Genomic DNA, 23,485 nt, shown 5'->3' on the forward strand with positions numbered 1-23,485 from the left:
TTTGCTAACCCGAACCAAGCAGCTTCTCTTTCTCCCTTTTATCCTGATGAATACATTCCTATTCAGGATCACCATTCACTCCTATTCAAGATCACCACTATTGTATACTTCCCCAATAATATACCAGCGGAGGGGTATTTTGGGAACAGACAGGTGCCATTCATCTTACTGTTAAAAGACTGTACAAAGGTCAGAATTTTGTAGCCTGAGAAAGCCATCAAGAAACTGTCTTGCATGTCTAAATTAGAATAATTTATATTTTGGGAATAGGAATCATTTTGGTAGGCTGTATTTCTTTTTAGACCTAAACATACATGTGTGAAACACTTTTACACTTGTAAACCACCAACATACAATGCAGCACTGTACAATAATTAGGGTTTGCAGATGACAAACTAGGATGGGGAAGAAGGAAACGGAGCCCAATAGAACTTACAATGTAAGAGGTGGGGAAGCATCCAATAGATAGGGGGAATTAAAAGTGGCAATAAATGGCGAGGCGAGTTTGAATATGTGGGGTTTGACGGCTTGTTTAAATGTGGTAGCCCAATGGGGTGAGGGAGAGAAAACCAGACTGTGGGGACAAGCCTCTAGAGAAGTGTTGGAGCTGAGTGTTGGAAATACCACTCAATCTCTTGTTTTGTGTCAAATGCACAGAAAGAGTTACATGAATATTTTAGGAAGAAAGTAATATATGAACAGTGGGACACTTAGCAAAGAGTGGCTTTTATTTCTAATTTTATCCAATGTGTCAACTATTTCCAGCTATGCGAGAACAAACCATGCAGGCACACCCAGTAACACTGTCTGATGGGAAATCTATCTTGTTTTATGTTCTCAGAATGACAAGTAACTCAAGAAGTTAAAGAAAAACAAGTATCATAACTAGTATACAAAAGGAAAAAAATGGTCAGTCACCTACTTGTCATCTGCAGTAATAAACTTGTAAGTTTCTCCAATATTACATATGTGTTGGTAGAACAAAAAAATGTTCATAACACAAAGTTGAATTTAACAAATAACCAAACCCAAAAACAAAATAGTAAGCTATCGCAGCTTACCTGCCTTGGATCTGCATTAATTGTCATTTTTCGGGCTAAGAACATTTTCAGCAAACATACAAAATACCTTGATTTTAAGAGTCCAAAAGACTTTTAAAACAATGTTAAGATTCTTCTGTAAACTAAATGTAATAGACATGACGGATGGCAGACATGTTTGCACTTCTTCGGAGATAACAACTACAGCTCCATCAATTCATACAGTGGAAAAAAGACCATACCAATAACATGGCAAAGAGAATTCCTAGAAAAAAGTTCTCCACTTTTCCTACAGGTATCAGTTTTAATAGTGATATAACACAGTGCATTCACGTTCCTTCTTCAGGAAACTTGTGTTTCATATACAATGCATTCATGTTCCTTCTTCGGGAAGACTTTTGTGTTTCATATACAAATTAAAGTTGAATCATATCCATTGGATGAAGACAAATCTGTTTCGTGGATGGGTTCGCCGGAACGTCTATTCTGAGTGTACACTTCCTGCATATGGAACATACAGGGGAATTCCACAGTCACAACCCTCTCATCCTGCCTCCTCTAAGAAAATGCCTCGGCATTCTATTACAGGATACAATTTCCTGAGAGGATGTGGAGCAGGGGGATTAGAAAGAAGCCTCATGTAAAAGGCATGGAAACTTTAAAATGCTGTCTTTCTCCATTTGCCACCAATCAGATTTTTAATACAAAGTGATAACATGACAGTGACAAACATAGGAGCAAAAAAAAAAAAAAAAAAAAAATTAATTTTTAAAATGTATTAACTTTTAACAATAATTGGTAAACAGCAGGGGTGATTTGTAAATCACCTAAAAAAAAGTTTAGATATTTTTTTCTTTAAGTGCCCCGGGGGGGGGGGGTCCATCATGCAGACAAGGTTTACCGTGATCTAGAAAAAAATAATTCATGTCATAACATGTGCATTGCTCTCTCAGTGTGACAGGCTGGGAATACAGAAAATGGACAGAATAACACAAAAGTAGTCCTGCACAAAAAAGACATACACCTCTGGAATAAGGGGCGGGAAAGTAAATTTTAGACACAATCGTGGATTATAATACATTAAAACACAGGGATCTTGCTTGTTGTTTTGGTTTGGTTCTGGATACAGCAAGGAACCATTTTACCACTTGTTACCTACTGTGAGGGCAGGACCTAATGAAAACAAGTTTTATCATTTATGAATTTATAAATGAATAAATAAGTGCACATTTACTTCATTTTGTTTTCTTCAGCTTTCTCTTTCAGTTTGCAGGACTGGGCTGACAGTCTTTACAAGGCTTTCTTCATCAGTCCCAGAGTCCCACAGGCATATCACCTCCTGACAAGCGTTGTGAACATAGAGGAATCAGAATGCGAGTGGAGTGTCTATCTACTAGTAAACAAAGCTCCCAATGCGCTTGGCGTATCTCAAAGATAGCCAAGTCTGTTACATAAAGCTGGCAGCAGCTCCCGATGTGCCAGCCGGATCTCTATGCCAGAGAAGTCCTCTTACAGTAGTTTGGGTGTGAGCAGCTGGTTACTTGCTGGCAAGCAGGCTCCCTAAACACAGGAGATGTTGCCAGGCTTTGGTAATGGGCTCTGCCAAGTCAGGGATGCAGCCCACAGACCTTGCATTGGGCACCAAGGTTTTAAAATATATGTAAACCCCATTTCTACTTTCATAAAAGTCAAAGAAGTTTCACAGGAAAGTTCCAATATTTTAAAATCTGCAGCTTTCATTATGATTTTGCCTTAAAGGGTCACTCTGCTTTGTCCATGTCCCCAATATGCTCCTGTATTGCTACACAGGTTTCTGATAGAAAATATGTGTTACTCTTTTAATTACTTTACACAAACAAAGTTCACTGTTGGCACATTCAGGAAATCCTTCTGGAAAAATGTTATGCAGCAATCCCTGCAGTACATATATGTACACAGTAAATGGCTATAAAGAATTTGCAGGTCATCATCAATACAGATGAAAATCAAGTAGTGAGGACCTAATCCTTAACAATGTTCTCTAAAACAAATGCAGAAAGTTTTACCTGGAGCTCTGCTATGAAAACTGTTGATAGCAGTCCCATATACCTGTATGATTTGCCCTGTGGGCTCCCAGAAAATAATCTCCTAAATCCTTTAAACAAAAATGTTAAAGCGCAGAGCTATGTGTTATTAATACAAAGGGTGAAAAAATGCAGAGCAAGCATGGGCAAGGCTGGTAGAATGAAGTCTAGCCTGGTTCTTGGAGGAACCACTCATTAGGAATTCACAAGCATTTAGAGCACAAAAGATATGGGCAAGCAGCAACGTGCACCATAAACTAAGTACAATAAAAATTGAGTCAGAAAAATTCTGTAGCAAATGACACATATGAACATAATTTATCTACGTATTATGACAGAATATGAAGCAACACGATGGAGATGCCAGAATTATGACCGATATTAGACTTGGCACTCCTCACTCATAACAAAACAAAGCCCGCCATTTTTAAACTGGAATATTCACACAATATCAACAAAATCAGCACTTATTTCCTCTGCTAAAAAAATGAGTATTTATGTTCATTCTATCTAGGTCAATAGTGCTGCACTATACCATGTATGTTCAATGTTTATGAACTCTTTATATTTATCCAACAAGGGACCGACTCCTTATAAAAATGGTAGCAGTTGGGCTGTATGAGCGTACAATTTGGAAAAAACATGCAGATTAGGGAAATCTGAGATGAAACAGCATATATGTTCTACAATCAATTCAAAAAGCATGACAGCCAGGCAACTTTTATTTTCAAAGGAATAAAAGATAGAGACACATTGACAAACTTCATATTATTCTGAGAATGTTTTCCTCTACAGAAACCTGTATTTCGAGGAATGTGCAGGTTGCCATTGTTAACCTTCTCTGCTGTAAGATTATGAAAATTACCACTGCTGAACTCACTGTAAAGAATGCCAAAAGTGAAGTTGATCTTTTGTTTTCAGTAGTTTCAGTCCCGTACATGATAAAAGAATGCAGACAACTGTGTGACAAGTTGTAAGGTAATTTACCGGAGCTGCATACTTAATCTGGGTCAATGATTCAGAAAGCAATAAAGTGAAACTATACTTAATTTAGAAAAAAAAAGGAGGGAGCAGGTTTAATAAAACTTACCTGCCTATTGGCAATATTTTCCTTTATGTACACTGAGCGGCGCATGTGCAGAAAAGTGAACCATGTTGGGTATCCTCTGCATGCATGGGAGTTACATCATTTCGGCCTGGCCAACAAAAACGGCTAAATATCGGGAACCCAGAAAAGTACCAGGGAGAAGATTTTGGAGCCCACGATAGAATGAAGACAGGTGAGTGTAAAATAAATAAAAAGGGATCTATAAGGTATGTTTATTTTATTGCAAAATGAACATCACCAGCCCCTTCGGTATATAAAGGACCTGTCTGCTCACATTTTATTTCCTAATATACATTCCCCTTTAAATTGGAAAAATCTGCCTAACTTAGTTGTGACTCCGGACACAATATTTGACTAGTTCTGGACACTAAGCCATAAACAGCACAATTCCTTGCTAAGATGAAGAAATATCTGTGTGCATTCGCAGGAGCTACATCATCCCAGGCCAATAAAGATTGCAGAAGAAGTAGACCATGCAAAGACCATGCAAAGGTGACAGGAGCAACAACACTGCAGCTGTCGCTGTGCTAGCAGGTAAATTTGATAGTGATGTACAAATAATATAAGCAAATTTGAACATTATGACAAAAGCCTGGTCGCTGAAAGCAGAGTTTACATCTGCTTTAAGAGCAGAAGATCATAAGACCTGGTTGCCCATCAGTTTTTTTTAGAACCAAATCAGAAATGGCAGCTTACATAATCTCTCAATGAAAGGTCCACTATAAGGAATTACTTATTATAAATAACAAGCCTATTTAATCATGTAACCTGTTCTGGAAAATGTAGGCTACTCTGCTGTTGAACATGTTATTTATGTGGCTGTAGGTGCAGAAGCTAGAGAAAGCCAGGATATAAGCCTGTTTAGAAGACGGTTATGCTTTCTCTCAATGCGGGTTTCCTTTAAATATAGCCTCCAAAAGAACACGCTGGGAAAACAGACATGTGGATGGGTGCGGCTGACAAGAGACAACTACAGACTCTGCTTACCAGCCTAGAACAGGAGCGTCATGCTAAATGTTAACACAATAACAGCTTTATATATCCCACAGCTCCATAAAGGAACATGAACCCCACATGAAAAGCCAGAAAAAGTCCAATATTACCAAAGATTACTAGTTCTACCATAATATGATTGATCTGACCCACAGTTAATATTATGAACATGACATATGACTACAATGAGTGCTACAGACTAAACACACTGTTTATTAACATTCATACAAAAAATGTCATCTTAACTAAGCAGAAGTCAATGTAAACAAAAACCGATATCACTTTTAGGTACACAGACATACAAGTATGTATAGGCAATGCCGGGTAATAATGGGTGTATTGGGCTGAACAGCTAAGTACACACTACCGCATTCATTGCACACTGTGTCATGTTGTGCCAACTCGAACATTGCACGCAACGCTTGAATCACACTAGACATTCACTTTAGGGCTACTCCTGTTAGCAGCAAGGAGTGAATATTGACAGACATAACATGAGCATAGAAGAAACTCAAATTCATATTTTACATGTTTGACTGCAGACCCGTTATATACCAGCATTGCTTTCGTGAACATAATTAGAGATGCCAACCAACTGGTATTTTACCAGCCTGTCATATAAAAATGGGCTAGCAGTCTCCCCCAAAAAGATGAATCCTTACACTAATCTGCACATAGGTCTGGGAGGTGCCATCAGGGTGAATAATGTCATTAGTCAGACAGGAGTTAGGCCTCCTTCAGATGTGTGGTTTAAAACCTCATAGTTAGCAGCTTATGGGTGCCCCTACATGAACCCAGTCAATCACAGAACTGGGTCAATCACAGCATTTGATGACTTCTCTGTCATGCAGTGTTAGGATTATTGGCCATCCCCAATCCTCTAGCAACAACCTCAGCTCACTGGTCAGGTCAGTGGAAATGTATGGCCTAAATGCAGCTAGAAGCTACATGTCACGTCCAGGAAGCGTGCCACAAACAACCACAACGCAAACCTATGGATAAAATTGTTCCAAATGCTCCCATACAGTTGAATAGGAATGACTGGTTATGTGCTCCTAAACCCTCAGGCTATGCGCAGACTGTCTCACTACTATTACCCAGAACTCAAGCATCCCAAAGGCCTGATTATCACTAAAGTAAATACAGACAGTTGCAATTTTTATTTTTTACTTTTCTGTTTATAGGAAGTGCAAGGTTGCAGAGCAATTTTTGTAGCGCATTTATGCAGTGTGGTCTGCATCTGAACCAGTTCTGAATGGAAACACTTTGCAACCACAATATCAACCAGTTCCAAAACAGTTAAAAGTGATCAGAAGAAGACGCCCTATGATGTAAGGGGGGAACCTCAACACAGCGCCAACTCTTTCAATGTCATGTCAGTACTGCCTTTTCACCACTTCTGGGCACACAGCGGTTGGAAATAGGTGGATAACCATGCAGTTGTCAACCACCCATCCTAGCATTAGTAGGTTCTCATTCTCTACTCAGTTATCAATCACACTGTAGCAATGTAGAAAATCACAAGGTGAAAGTATTGTATTGATATTGATCTAAGAGATTATGTGTACACACCTACTAGGGAATAAGAGAATACTGAACAGGTGTCAGAACTTACACAATAGTACGTTTTAGTCCAAAAAATAAACACTGACCCTGGATGATGTCATACCAAAGATTGCATCAACCTTCTAGGAAAAATGTAGAATAATGCATGGTTGGGAGAAGTTCTATTAATTTATCTAGTGGTTTTACACTTTCACATTACTAAGGCTACGTACACATGTGCAATGGTTCTCGTCCAATAACCGTCTCAGGGCTGATATTGGACAAGAATCTGGCGTGTGTACAGCACTCGTCGTCTAAATGACTGTCCTTGCGGATCCATGGATGAAGAAAGATCATAATGAAAGTGAAGGGGAGAGAGCACCCAGAGGATGCTGCTCTGTCTCTCTCCCCCTCCCCTCTCCATGGAGCAGAATGGTGCTGTATGTATAACACTCATTCATGCATCGTGAGGTCCTTAGTCCTTGGAAAGGATCATGAAAGATCCTTTCCAACCACAATTATTGCACATGTGTATATAGCCTAAGTGTACATGCAACACAATATATGTCCAACATTACATCTGCTTTAAAATACCAATAAACCAAAAAGTTATTTCTGTATGATCTGTTTTATGTAAGGGCGTTGCAATAAAGAGAAAATATTTGCAGATCCTGCCAACAGCTTAGACTTCCTTATACCTTCATCAGTGTTGCCACCCATATGAATTAATCTGAATAACGTTTATACAAACAAAAAGAAGTCCTGATGGTAGCCTGCCTACAGATAGGACCATGCAAAATGATTGAGACAGAATCGCTCCTACCTGTCCCCAGAGACCACCAAACTCCTTGAACATGCTCTTATCTCTTGTTTGGACTACTGTACCTTCCTCCTCTCTGGTATTCCACTAACCCGACTCTCTCCTCTACAATCTATTATGAATGCTGCAGCCAGACTTATCCATCCTTCCCACTGCTCCTCTTCCACTGCATCTCTTTGTAGTTCACCTCACTGGCTTCTGTTTCATCTTAGAATCAAATTCAAACTCCTGTGCTTTGCCTTCAAATCCCTCCACAGTTATTGTCCCACTTACATTTCTGACCTGGTAACAAAGTACTCCCCCAGCCGCTCTCTCTGCTCCTCCAATGACCTACTAATGACTTCCTCACTCATAACCTCATCACACGCAAGAATACAAGACTTCTTTAGAGCTGCCCCAACTCTCTGGAATGGTCTTCCTTGTCCTATTTGGCTTGCTCCTACTTTCTGCTCATTTATAAGAGGATATATTATTAATATTAATAATAGATCATGTTATCTGATTTAAAAAAATAATGCATTTTTAAAATTCTAGTTACTAACTTACTGCAATATACAGATAAATTCATTTTGAGATTATTCACAACTAGTGAGGCTAGAGGGGCATGGGTGTTTTTTTTCCTAATGCTTGTTTGCAAAATGCGGGTGAAAAATACAATGTGAACCAGTTAGAACGGCTTTGCATGCCGCGCCTGTACATAAAGAGTTAAAAAACGTTTGACTACTAGACACATACCATGGAAATAAATAGCAATGTTAGAACACAACCTGTTAAACAGGTCCAAGAACATGAGATAAGCGAGTTTACGAATAAGCACCAAGATGATCATTCTGCAAACATGCTGCAAGAAATCATACACCTATAATACACTTATAATAGCCATTCTGTTCTTGGGATTAGATACAATTCCAGCAATCAGCCTTTAGCTCTGTGCAGGGCCTAAATCTGGAATTATTATCCAATCTGGCTGAAAATGGCCGGACAGAGAGAACGTCATCTCTTATGTATGGGCAGTATGATTTATTGATCAATTTTTCTGATTGATTTCAGAAGCAACTCGATTTCTACAGAAAATAATCCTTTAAACCTGGTCTGATCATCTTCTAATCTAAATAATAAAATATTTCACACTGCCATATCGTTACTGAACACAGCAAGCAAGGTTCATTTATTTAGAGAAAGCATATATATATATATTTGCACCTGGGGAGAGTTATGATGACGTCATGGAAGGTCCATCTGGTTGTTATAGAAACTTCTGGAGGTGTTTCTAAATTAATGAGTCACCTTCAAGAATAAACTAAAATTGTAAATATGAGGTCAAAAATGCAACGATTTTAAATATCTGTGACCCTGGATAGTCAGGCATGCTTACTGATTTTATAGGGAGAACTTTTTCCTTGAAAGCCAAAAAGCTATTAAAGCTCTCCAAGACTGGAGAAAATAAACTATTATAGGAGAACCTGGGTGATCTATAACCCTGGAATGGATTCAGTAAAAACATTTTTTTCTAGTTGCCATTGTCAATAATCAGCAGCCAAAATCCGGTTATCATTGAAATTTAATTTGCAGAATGTAATCAATATCAGTGACCTCCCACTCCTAAATAGGATATTACTCAGACCTATATAGCATACAAATGCATAAAATCCTATTATTACGAGAGAAATAGAATGACTGCCATTGTTCCAGGCTCAGGAAAAGTAGAGTTGGAGTGGATTAGTGTATATCTGGCAAACAGAAAAAAGACAAACATTTTTCTATCATTCTCAGTGCACCTTTCGTTGCTTTCACTACTTTTTACCTGTTGATCCTGCACGTTTTCTGAAGGCCGCCTTGTTTCCAGTGTTGAGCTGACAAGCCTGCGATATAGCATGTCACCTTCCTGCATTCCCTCCCTAGTGTCACATGGGCAGTGGGCAGTGTCTACTTCTGTGACGTATAACCCAGCCAGACAAGGAGAGGTCCGTTGTTTTAGCAGTGTGTACACTGGAAGAAGTCTTGCTGATGAAAACCTTCTGCGATTATTGGGTTCCCTATCTATCACTAACTTAAACACTTTAAGGCTACATACACATGTTAGATGACAGTCATTTGAGATACATGGTTGTGATGATCTTGGGCAAAAATGTAGCATGTGTACAGTGGTGTCCTGATGGCCTTCATCAGTCCCACCTGGCAATGGCTTTCCTTGATTGCTCATCTCAGAGTCCGACCACTACCGGAGAATGCAAGAGGCCGATGCCAAGTCAATGTCCGATACCAGTCATGAATATGAATTCAGCTATACCCGTTGCTTAGCACTTGGGTCTATTTGGATCTTCTCTTGTATTATACACTAGCCACTAAGTACACAGGATCTGTACACATCTCTTTATTCATGTTCATATAAATTCTTCTAAGTAGGATAGATAGAAAACAAATGATAGGAGAGAGGTGTGATCATATTTGTCTATTTGCATGTTCTGTTCTGATCACAACATAGAATATAATTTTCTGTCCCTACAGAAGACAAATCTCTTTAAGTTCCCACTTGACATAAGACTCCCCAACCCTCCCCTTGTCACTTCTGTAAATGGGGATACTTATTACAATCTGACTTGCTGATCTAGACTGTAGAAATGGCTAGACAGATCTGTTGCTGTTCATAGAAGATGTGAGAGTATTACAAAGACTGCTTGTTTCAGACTGCTGCCTGTGAATTTATTCAATGCTGCATTCTGTCAAAACATTAAATATATTCCGTCTATTTATGGCAGACTCAATTAAACCGTTCCTAATTAAAACCCAAAGTTTCGTAACAAACAAAACATTGCTACCACCTGCATTAGCTTCTAAGGAACATGCCAAACATGGTAAAATGTAATGTGTAAGTAAGGAGCTATATTAGATTAAACCCATACCATATCTAGAAAATAGAAAGATAAGGTTTAGACTGGGATCTAAGCAGAATTCTTTAATTAAGGAAGGCTCCTTTGTTCCTCTCCATTATTCCGGCTGCTCTACTGCTAAATCTACTGACTCCAACTTGGATGCAACTTTGAACAACTTTTGCTCTAGGAGTCTTTGGTGAGGTATGACACCATGCTATTTTGGCAGCTGCTCCACTGCTAAATTAAGTGATGGGGCTGTAAAGCTTTTATGTTAATTTTTTACAGTTTGGATATTTGACTCTTACTAACTAAATGGTATTCTAACACGTTTAACCAATGAACCTTAAATGCAGTGGGGTCTCTGAAGAGCTATTGCACATACTGGGGTTCACCATTGTCTTTGAGATCACTAGAAAAATAGGAATATGGAATCCCACTGATGTAAGTAAGTGCTTCATTTACATTGCAACTCTGGTGACTCCAAGGGACCTGACAGTGCCTTGACACGTCATAAGTACTGCAAGTACAAAACGCACTCCATCAAATCATCACTGTAAATATGGCATACTGTTGATGACTTGTTTATGAATATTTTCCAGTTCATTGATACTAATCAAGATCCAAGTATCTGGTGGCATTGCCAATGCTAAATATTAATGTTGGTGTTCTTTCCCTAGTGGCAGCAGAACTGTGTATTTATAATGACTGGATGTGATAGCTACAATGCTACAGCTGGCACAATGTAGTGAATTACAATATGCAACTGGGTTTGTGAATAAGAGAACATGGTAGGAAAAGGGGCAATAGGAGCAACTGGATCCTGCATCTCATGCGAACTGTTAATAATTACATATGGACCATGTGCCATCAAAGCAATCAGGAACATGAAATGTAAAGGCCAAGCATACTGCTGCCCATCAGAAAACATATTCAAATATCTGTGTTTTCCAAATTTCCTGGCGCTCAATATTTTGCATACTAGGCCTCCGAGAACTGCCCTCACCTATTGCCTAAATCCATAACTAGGCCATCTAGCAGGTAATCCAGCACTAAATCTTGAATGTTAGCAAATGATCTGACAAAGACACATACTACGACATCCAGGTTTGTAACCTGAAGACGATGATCATCTGTCATTCATGCAAATACCAAAGATCACTTTGAAGGAATCAAACTCAACTAGTAGCATTGACTGGGGAAGGGTGAAACTACTCAGCATACCAATATCTCCACATAACCCTGATCTGTACAGGAAGATAAAAAAAAAGCTAATAAGGAGCGCTGCTTTTTATCAGCATTGCCTGGAACTTTAGTTACAGCAGAATGACCTAATAATGCAACCTGTAAAAATCTTTTGGAAGAATGGGCTTTCCAAACAGAGGATAAAGCTGGTGCATAATCCCACACAATGTTCAAAGTCACTTTTTTCCCCATTAAGTGACTTTCAGGGGTCTCCTTTCTCATCTCTATTTATGGACAGACCTGTACTCACCAAATGACCTGTGAATGCCAATCTGTATTTAGGTACATTGAGATCACAAGAAGTTGAAGGACATTCTTTGTCCTATAACCCTGAAAACCAGCAGCAGTAGCCAGCTGGGGAGCAGGGGGTCTTTGGGGGACAGCACCTGAAAGCAGGACAGTATTGAGGCCCCTCTTTGTTTTAGTGCTGAATAATTACATTTTGCCATTTCTCAAATAACAATTTGGGCTTGAAGCTGTTATTGCTGAAACAAATAACTCTTCAAAGTTGTGAGTATTGAAATACCTCTGCAAACATTTCAGATTTGTTTTCCAATACATTAAAAAAGGACATCAAATCCAAGTTAATAGAATAAACAATTGAAAATGAGTACAAAAATGCTTATATAGGTAATGATATTCTATAAGACGACTATATACCGTGTTTCCCCGATTTTAGGACATCCCCATTAAGTAAGCCACCCCCGATTTTTAAAAAAATAATTAAAATAAGACACTCACCCGTTTATAAGACAGCTCCGGGTATCTGATCCTGCGTGTGTGTCCTTTATGCTTGGCATAGAGTGATCAGAAGGGGACAATCAATGGCATAGAGTGATCAGAAGGGGAATTTGAACGGCACATGAGTGATCAAAAGGGGACAATCAATGGAACATGAGTGATCATGTGTGACTTTCAAGAATAAATGTGTACTGTAGTCTTCTTCATGGAAAAATAAGACATCCCCTGAAAATAAGACCCAGGGCATATTTTGGCATTTCAAAAAATATAGGAGAGTGCCTTATAATCGGGGAAACAGGGTAACTAAAACCGATTGGAAAGTAGGAAGTACTGAACTGTTGCTAACCCCTCATCAAATGGGTTTAAAATACTTTCAATGGATTTTGTACTTTTACCTAAATTCCGAAGAGTTTAGGTTATATGCCTGGACTTATCTTGAGCTGGAATCACGGACTAAGTAAAAACCTGCCTTTAAAAGATTATTGGTTTAGAAAGCAGATAGGTTGTTCTTTTTTGAAGAAGAAGAAGAATTGAAACTACTGTGTTATCTTTTAAAAGGTTTGCAATTTCCTGAACAGATATGATAAACCAGTGCAATGCGAAGACTTTTTTTATATTTATACTTCACTAGCCTGTGGCTTTCTAAGAACAGTGCAGTTTCTATTACTGCAGACACTACTTTCATATACAATCTACCGTTTAGACCTCATGGTTGTCAGTTGCATTTTGGAATTATGTATTTTTCCACCATTGTCCTTACTTTTCATCTTCAGCTGCTGTAATAAAATTTACTTGCACAATATTGCTGAAATCTCTGTCCTGGCAGTCTGCAAGAAGTACATTTCCACTTTCACAATGAACTACAGCTTCATGCAGGGAATGTCACCAACAGAGCGAGGCTGTGGTTCAAAGGTCATTTACAGGGATATCACATATAATGCAACACATGTACGCTTTGTACAAGTGCTCACTGTGTGTTAAATGTCATTTCTAATTTTTCTTTTATGGCCCATGGATTTCCAGCCTTGCATTCCATTATTTGGTTTTAGGGAAGCCAGCTGGTAAAGAAGTATGTACTATTGCCAAGGACTGTCCCTGCCTTGCGTCTTTTTCACAGTCTGACCTGCAACATGTGGGCAGTAGGTGTAGTTTAAGTTAAGGCAAAACTTAAAAGTTACATATTGTACATGGAACAGACTGGCAACCAGCCATTTATAGACGAAGGAGGACCAGCAGCAGCAGATCACACATTTACCTTATATAGGGCTTGATCATTCCTACAGAAATATTGATCAAAGTGTTGGAATGTATTTCTTTAGGATGTTTTTTTTTTAATGAAAACTATTTGAATGAGCTGTTTGTTTAATTTAAAAGGTTTGCAGTAAAGATTTCTAGGTGATCCTGCCAGCATTATGAGCAGTGAACTATGTCAGCAGCATAGGTTGCAAGGTTCCCTAGGCACCCCCTTCCCAATGACGCACCCTACAAGGCCATCTCACCTGCTTACCCTGGCACAGCCCTGCTTGTAAAGCGAATAAACTCTATCTGGGACTGGTAACCTGACTATGGAGATTCAGCTAATTTAGACCTTGTGGAAGATAAGAGGCTATTTAAAGATGGACCCCAGGCAAACAGCTGAATACACATGTGAATGGTCATATCTACAAAAGGCTTTTAACCAAAGGTAATACTCCTATACCAAAAATAATTAAAGAAAGGGGCTAAAATCCTGTTGCCAGTATTGCCTTTCCGGTTCCTTGCATATATTCTATTCCTCGGTGATGACTTGTGTAGGGACTGCCATCTTGGTAAAGGCAGGACATTCCTTTTTTTAATGCCAGTGCTTCTAAAAGTGCAAATGTACTACTGGATGTGCATAGGCATACCAGGAAGAACCGTTAATTTGCTGGAGGAAGTTGAACTAAACACAAAAAGTCACCAGGAGGTAGAGATTTTGGAAAATAGACATGCCAAGTCCATTTTTCCAAAAAAATCTAACCGCTCCTGATGGTTTCTTGGTTTATTTCACTACACTGTGCATGCCAACAATGCTGGGAATAGATTTAGATGTCCGAGACATCTAGGAGGTAAGTCTACTGTGGCTACCCACTGGCCAAAGAGGATTGTGGTGGACCTGGAAGATTCACAGTAAAGATGGGGATGCAGCAGTGACAGGATCCTGGACCTGACATCAGTGCTGGATAATTAGAAAAAGTGTGTGCCATAACCAGCAAGTATGTTTTGTATACTTGCCAAATGATGTGAATGCCCTGCCAACACAGGTTTAGCTCCATCTATTCTTCTCTCTCCTCCTATCCAAAGTAGCTATTGTTGCTGCTCCTTCTTCTACCAGCTTGTGCCCCACCATGCAAGGGTTGGCAGGTAGCTGATACCAACACAACGCCAACACCAACACAGATTAAGGTACTAATGCTAACTCACTGTTCCCCCCAGCCCCTTTTAGCTGGGTGCACCACCCGGAACTTTTCGGTAACCACCCAGCTGTTTTTTAGGTGGTTACTGAGGAATTGGGTGACAATACAGGAGCTGCCATCCATCTACAATTTCTTCCCACCCGGGTTAAAAGAAAATTCTGTTTTGAACACTGTAACTGTATGTACAAATCTAATTTTAAAGGCTTGCACAAGTACGATAGGTGGGTTTGTTCCATCTCCCTGCAGTTCAGCTTTACCAAATCTGAAATATCTCTAAACTAATCAAGTGGGTTTTACACCACTATCATTTTTCAGCAGCAAGCCAAAGCAAGAACTCTTCACAATACTGCTGAAGAATAAAGTGCTCATATTTAAGTTTTGAGGTGTGTATTCATTCTAGCTTGCCAACAAGAAGTTATTTATTCTCATCTGCCATCTATCTGGAAACCACTGCTGACACTGGGTACATAATCCAGCTGACAAACAAGCAAACATTTGATGTTCCTGCAAATTATATCTCTGAAAAAGAACTATTTTTGCTTGCCTGTGGTATGATTTGTGGAAGTCTATTGAGCTGGTATGGCAGATATACACAGAACGGAGGATACAGAGAGATGTAATGGTAAAAGAAGCCACTCACAACTCCAAAAAAATTCTAAACTGGTAAAAATGAAATAAAAATTTGAGATATTGATCTAAAATTAAGGAGCTGTCAAGAACAAAGCAAATGTGCAATATATTTTTGCAGCCTAAAAGGAGAATAGGCAATATGCATATCAGAACTTACTACCGTAAAATATGCCAGCACTTTTCCCTTTCTTTACAACATGCCTATTAGCAGCAATGTATCTAAATCCAAGCCATTTTATATTGAATTATTGTGTTATGTAGGTGTGTTGTTATTCACTTTCACAGGCATACAGGTGAATAACAAACTTACTACTTCTCAGTGCACCTTGCTGTCATGTCAGGTCAGGTCACAGAATATTAAATGTGAGAAATAATAAGACACACATAGGTGTGTAAGAGCCTTTAATCCCTTTAATATTAAATAAATTATGATGGTTTTAAATGTTTGTATTGTTAATATTTACAGTTATTTAACAATCACAGACAAATTATTCCTCCCACTGCAGCGGGTATAGAAATATTCAATATGTGTTGTAATATCAACAATCACGCGCACATATGTTGACTGTGTGTGTGTGATAAGACATATGTTACAACTTATATATAACATTTAATAACATACCAGGAGTCTATTAGGCAAAATTTGACACAACTGCTAGTTTACAGCCCAATACTGCCATACTTTAGTGCTATTAACAGTGAAAGCTGAAGAGTTAACCCCCATACCTTGTTGACCCTGTGATGCCAAAAATTACATTTTTACCAAATTTTGTGATTTCAATAAAGTTACAGCTGATGATCTTAACACCAAACTTCCTTTAACTGACATTTCTAAGTTTAGCTGAGGCGTTGTCACCCTTCCCTGTGAATTCTCTAGGTGGATGAAAATCATCTGAACATGTGCATAAATGTCCACAGTTTTTTTTTTTTTATGAGGACTGTACAGAGAGTGCAAATAGCATGAAGAAATCATTAACATATTACAGAAAACTTATAATATTTAGGTTATTTTTGTGGACTTTTTTTATAGTTTACTTACTGCAGGTTGTATATTTACTAGGCATACCCATTACTCATTTCACAAATAACTGATCTATTAGTTTTGGATAGTATTACATATATTATGTGACTAATATTCATGGGTATTATTATTAATAAATAATGCCCATGCAGGGCTGTACAATAAAAGGGGTTGGAGATGACAGACAGATACAACCGATAAGGAGGAGAGGACCCTGCCCTGAAGAGCTTACAATCTAAGAGAGCCCGTTTATATTTTTTGCAATACTTGCCCATACATAAACGTGAAGCTCATCACCACAATCATATAACAACTTCCAACCAACACCGCAAAACATTTATTCCATTGAATGAAAGATGAAAATATAACAGACCAAAAATTTCAAGGTACTCATTTTTTTTTTTTAAATAAATTAAACCCTGTCTGCAAAATTAACCCCTCAATGTCTGGATCAGGAAAAACCAAGAGAGACAAAAAACTTATTTAAACTGGTCGCCATGGAAACTGACAGCCATCTTCCCAAGCTGATTGTGTATGAAGTGCACCTCCCAGCCCTCGCCCTCCCCACTCCTTCAGTCCCCCGCCCAGGCCCTCATTGCCTTGGATGCCACTTGTACACAGGACACTCCTGTCCTCCCCGCCAAGGCAAACTGGTTTCACATAAACACCAGGCAGAAGGGTGTGTGTCCCTCCCAACACACCAAGGAGAATTATGTTCAGGCAATCCAATGGGATTCCATTCACATTAAAGCTTTGTGAATTGAGCCTGACAACACACAAACAAATCAGACAATTTCATATAGCGCAAAGCTACCGCTCATGTAAGAGCCAGCCGCTGGCGGAAGATATTAGGATACCTAAAGGTCCCAGACTCCAGGGGGCCCCAAAAAGTTCTGCCTACTCAAGTCTTTGGACTTTTATCAAGAAGGGGCTCAGCAATGGCAGTTTTTGTATCGCCTTTTATCTCCAATGACAACTCCCTGTAGCTGCAACCTCACCATCATAGGGGAAATGTGCTATCACAGTGCTCCCTCTCTCCAATTCTAAATTGTAACCTTGTATACATGTGTGGAGAAACCCGCTGCACCCTCATACTTACCTCTCATTAACATCTATACCATAAATACACTGTAATAATAATATTATATAGCCGAATATAATCCAACCTTGTATACATGTGTAGAGAAACCCGCTGCACCTTCCTACTTACCTCTCATTAACATCTATACTATATATACACTGTAATAATAATAATAATATTAATAATAATAATATTATAATACAATTTTAAATTGTAACGTTACATACATGGTAATAAACCCATAGTACATATGATCTCAATAAAGACAACTGTATAAAAATTGGATTGTAAATCATACCCTGCATAAAGGTTAACAAATAAATGAATAAAGGGAACATTGATCCTTACTTATGATCCTAATACAAACTACACCTCTACACACAATCCGATCTGTAAGCCTGCACACCCCAATAATAAGAGTCTACATATGATCGTATTGTATAGCAACACGTGAGATCTGATTGTATATGATCCGTGCACGATTGTTTTGTCATATCATAAGGTCTGTGTACACGGATAACCCGGCGGGCAGGCGGAGGTGGGGGATGAATTGAGCCCGGGGCTGCACATTGTATGAGATTACACGGCACCGATCATGGCACATGTATGGTGACAGGAATAAACACAATCAGTACAATAACACACAACCCCTAATACCTGGCAATGCAGGCAGGATGGCTGGCTTTGTTTACCTCCTGTGCTGTACACACCATAACCTGTGGATTGCAGTGCTATAGATCGCACACACACAGCGATCGGTACAATCATAGGAAGAAACTTGTCAGACTCCTAAACTTCATCCTAGTAATTTGCGATGATTGGTTGTATGGAGCAGACAGGGTGATGGGATTCCATGCACACTCCTAGGATGGGAGGACTTACCTGTGATCGGTCTGTTCCCTGCGATCAGATGAGACTGCAGTGTGTAAGGATCGGCCGTGTTACCTCCCTGCTCTGTAGACTGCAGCCTTCAGCCGAGGAAGGAGGGGCAGCTGTGTGCTAAAGGAAGAATTCAATCCTCCACCCCCTCAGGGTTCACCATGACATCATTGTCAAAGGATTGTGGGAGAGGAGGTGGGAAAAAATCTCATTAGCCTGTTTAATACTGGAAATTGGCCATGTTGTCGCAGAGCGATGCTGTGCTCCTACGGTAGTTCCTGCACTCAGAAATACATATGACAATTAGATCTGACGATCGATGATTATCTTACAAGGTGTTGTCTTTGTTTATGTTTAAAGTCCTGATGACAACTTTCTGTGGACACGCCCTTGCCACGCCCATAGGATAAATCTGCAGCACGGTGGTGCCAGAAGTACAGTAAAGGTAAATTTGTGGCTGGAGTTTTTATTTAAAGAGAAACTATGAACTGAAAACTGGCAAAAAAAAAATACACTTACCTTTAATCCCGCAGGGCAGTCCGATCCATCCGGTTTTACATTCATCCCTGAACCGGCGCCACCATCTTCTCCTCTTCTTGGTTCTTCATCCCACTGCCACCGATCCCACTGCGCATGTTTTTTTTTTTTTCAGTGTTGCACTTAAAAAAACTAAAATTTTTTTTTTTTAACATAAAGGGTTTATCTGAGTTTAGGTACACTTTAAGCTATCTATACACTGCAATATTTTCTATTGATTACAAAAATGTTAAATCAATGTAATAAATTGTTTTTGTTTGTAATTTTGATTGATATTTGGGCAGAATGTCAAACAGAAATTGATTGGTTAAAGTCTAAACCAACATTGTGTTATAATCAATATTTTGATTAGATACAATGAAGCAATTGAACCTAATTCAAATCAATATGGATGGATTTAAATATATGAGAACGAATAGGCACCGTCCCTTCTGCAATTAAATAAACATTCCTGTCTGATTACATTTTTTAATACTCACTGTTGAACGGTAAACGGTTCTACATGCTACGTTGCCAGATGTCTAATTAATTTTTTGAAATCACTGCTCCTGATGAAAAGTTGTTATATGTGACTGATGATGATGTTGATCCTGATAGTCAATATTCTCAAGTTTTGAGTAAAGAATACCTATCGATAGGATGAGACCTAAGGTGAGCTTCTGGAGAAAGACTTGTGACCAGCCATGAGTAGCCAGAAAAGATTTAATAGCCTCCATAATAAAGGTTTGTGTTACAGCCAAATGACAACTGATGATGAAAAGACTACTCCTTTATACATATGAAGATATTTGCATAAACATGACTATATTATATATTTATCTAAAGGTTTCAAGTTGCTTAAAGGAAACGCAAATTGTGTTCTAAGAATTATTTCTTGATGAGAAGAAAAAGATTTTTCAGTGCACCGATGAGACTGAAAGAAGAGAGATCAACGTAATAGAATAGATATAGATAAATATTCAAATAAATATATAATCAGAGTTTACCATACATTTATAACATAATTGTATGATCATATATTTATGATATAGTAATGTGTTAATTGATTTCAACCCCAAACAATTCCTAGACTATTTTTTTTTCTCTTAAAAAAAACCTCCTCTTGAGAAACATAGTTGGCTGCTTTTGGCTGGTCGGCACATCAAGGTTTCAAAAATAAAAGTCTGACTACCTGTGACCTTTGGTTAACCAGCTAATACAACCTGCCAGTCTATATATTATCAATTATTTTTTTAAAGAGATAAGAAGTTTTTATATCCTATACCTGACACTAGAGGCAAAGGTTCACCAAAAGAAAGATTCACCTGTCTACAAGGAAATATAGTGTGCCTAGCCTGGAAATTACATAACATAAGGTTAAAGGAGGAGAAAAGACAGGCTTTTATAGACAAGACATATAATTCTGTACAAAAAAAAAACTCTTGTTAAGTATCTTTTGTTTTACTAAAACTAGACATATTCCCACTGTGCTAGACCTATTCTCACACAGTACTACTATGCTCTAATTCAATCATAGGTTACAGATGTTTACAATACAGATTGTTAAAAAAAAATCATTATATCTTTCAATGGGTAGTTTTATGTTTGTTTGTTATTTGTTGTTGATAATCCTGAAAACATGAAGGTGCTAAACACTTTCATAAGACTTTATTCCTGTTTTCCAACAGTGTTCCAATGCTGCTATCCAGGCACAGAGTTTCAAGTGAAAACTATAGGTAGCTGAGCTGGAATCCATTTTGCACTGTTATCACCATCAAGAATCTCTTCCCAAAATATGTAGGTAAAGGGCTTGCTGAAGCTAGACCATGAAGAATAAATGCCCAAAAGTGAGTGTTTAAATTTACCATTGTTTTTGTCTATGCGTTTCCTTTTAATTACCTTTTGGATAAAAGGTTTAGAACAAAAAAAAGTTTTGATAGATGAATAATATTATGTTTTAAAGTAATGTATACATCAGACCAAAAAGAGGGACACAGACAGGAGGAGGAAATGGTAACAAACGGAATTCTAGTAAAGGAACAATCCCTACAAATAGGAACTTTGGGAGCCATGCACATGGACAGGGGTAGTGGGATGGGGTTCTTTGTTTCTGTAAAGTCCCATGGAGGAACAAAGAAATACTGTGGCTCACAGAATGTTTTAAAGAGCAATTGGTGGCGCAATTCTCTACCAAAATCTGTGAAAATCACAGGAAGAGGACCTTTTTTATGTGATGAGTTATCACAGATCTTAAAGCACCTTCGGTGGAACTTCAGGTCCCTTGCAACTGTTGCAGGCTATAGAACATCACGTTTTGGAATGCTTTGGTTTTCAAAGGTCTAAATATTTTTTTTCTAAAGGGTAATCATGTGTCAAATATCTTATATGGTTACATACATTGCAAATTGTAAAGATATATTGCAAGTGTTTGCAAGTTTAACTTCTGCTTTTTATAGCAGATCCTAAATTAGAATTTTTTTGTATGTTTCATACTGGTAGAGGGAACAAACAAATCCTGTTTACTGTGCACTGCTTGTGACTCACTGTTCTTTTTAAATCTTGAAAGTTAGCATCTAAGCAGCTTGCAGTTTTTTAGGCTGTATCATAATGTAATTATAAGATAATGAATGAGAGGTCAAGAACATGTTAAATTCCTTGCAGTAAGGTATTTTTGTAGTGTGTATATCACTGCATATTTAAAGCTTTTAATTCCATACTCCACTTATAGATACAATGTACAATCATTTGCATTACCAGCAATGACTTTTCTACTCATTTACTTACAAACACATGTTGAACTCTTCTCTATTTGCACAGAACTTTTTTTAATCAAAATTGCACAGGTATCTATAACTAGTTTTATGCATATTGCACCTAAACCTCTTTACAAAGTCCATGGCTAAACAGTAAACTCAAGGAGGCCATAATGCTTAATCCTTCAATTACCCAGTTGTAAACAGATGTCATTGAAGACTAGATGTCCATTGGTTAACGAGGTTATAACTCAAAATAGTTTTTCTCAATATCTTTAAGAATAGGAGTTTTTATTTGGTACTTGAATTAAATCTTTAAACTTAAACTTTTAATAAAGTTTTTGTTCTGTGTTTTGTTATAGGCTGTAATTGTATATACCAATTACAGTATTAAAATAAAGCACACTGATATCATGAGCCTGCAGTGATATCTACAGGTTAAAGATAAGTTTTTTGCTAATGAAGCCTATAGCTTTCAGGTAACCATTGTGTTAGAGCTGACATAATGAATGTATGATTGGATAACCATTCTGTTTCCCTTTCATCAGTAGGAACTGAAGCTCACTGTAATTAGCTAGCTGTCAAAAGGAAGACATAGGTATCCATATGCTAAATATGGAGAATCATGCAAGGAGATATTAATTTACAGATTGCAAGTTGAAAAAGAACCAGCAGAATTGTGTAATATTTGAGAGAATATTAGACTGCTTTTTAATTGGTTGAATATTAACTGTGCCCTTTATTAAAAACACCCACTATTAAATACGTGTCATTCTAAAAACTCAAGTAAGAAGGTAAATGTTTCACAGTTTTTAGTGAAAAAGTAGGAAGATTTTAAACGTGCGCCACTCTGTTAAGTAAGTAGCACAAAAAGGCAGCTCCTTTTAAGGAGACAAACCTATTGGATGTTGGAATTAAATAATTCAAGGATGAGCAAGATTTCCACCTTTTTAAGCTAAATTACGAAAATCCATTTTTTATATATGTTTATGTGGCCAATACCATACTTGAATTTGTTAGGAGTGCAATCCATGACCATGCATGACAATAGAAATCAGGTGAAGTAGAACTGCTGTGTACTTGATATTGTTAAAAAAAAAAAAAAACATTCCTCCTTCTGTCCTGTGTCAATGTGTCCATAATTATGCTTCACAGGGAAACATACACATACATAGCTCTTATTTAAAAAGCCATGCAAGGTTAGGCCTTGAAACTTCAAGAGCAAGAACCTTCTACCACAATTACAAAATATTTGCCTTTCCTCCCACGAGTTTCTGTACACCTTTCTATGTTTCTGTACCACCTGTTACACGTATAAAAATACTGTAATGCAAAGTATGTCCGCTGTTATATTGGCCACAGGAAGTAACCAGATGCTGGAACTCATCAACCAGGTCCATGAGAAACATGCAATTTCCAGATGGATAAACTTTCCAGCATCTTCCAAAACTACTATTTTGAACGGACAGAGCTCAGAGCAAGAAACAGGAATATGTATAGTTTTGACTGCCTATTCTAGTAAAACTTTCTAATTCTCTTGCTACTCTTGCCAAAAATAGGTCACATTTCAACAGCAGAACAATAAACACATTGCATGGACAGCTCAGCATGTTATTTTTTCTCAACATTTAATTAGTGGATAAGTGTACTTTGAAAAGTGTGTTAGGGTTTAAAATAGCTGTATATTCAGTATGTAATTAGAGTTTATTACTTTTCTGTAGCCTAATATGTTTTCCATTTACAGG

The 23,485-nt window shown here is 38.0% G+C and overlaps 1 protein-coding gene across 2 annotated transcripts in view; it reads right to left on the minus strand.

Moving 5' to 3' along the window:
• RHOC (ras homolog family member C) overlaps positions 1 to 18,633 on the minus strand; it is a 43,337-nt gene extending 24,704 nt beyond the window's left edge. The window contains exon 1 of one of the 2 annotated variants that reach the window (XM_072425792.1): positions 18,475 to 18,633. The gene's annotated coding sequence lies outside the window, so the exon portion shown is untranslated. Of the gene's footprint in view, positions 1 to 9,373; positions 9,478 to 18,474 lie in introns of those variants that run through there. The other variant, XM_072425800.1, reaches the window with a different exon arrangement.
• Between the last annotated feature and the right edge of the window lie 4,852 nt (positions 18,634 to 23,485).

This window comes from Pyxicephalus adspersus, chromosome 1 (genome assembly GCF_032062135.1).
Source record: "Pyxicephalus adspersus chromosome 1, UCB_Pads_2.0, whole genome shotgun sequence".
Taxonomy (NCBI): Eukaryota; Metazoa; Chordata; class Amphibia; order Anura; family Pyxicephalidae; genus Pyxicephalus; species Pyxicephalus adspersus.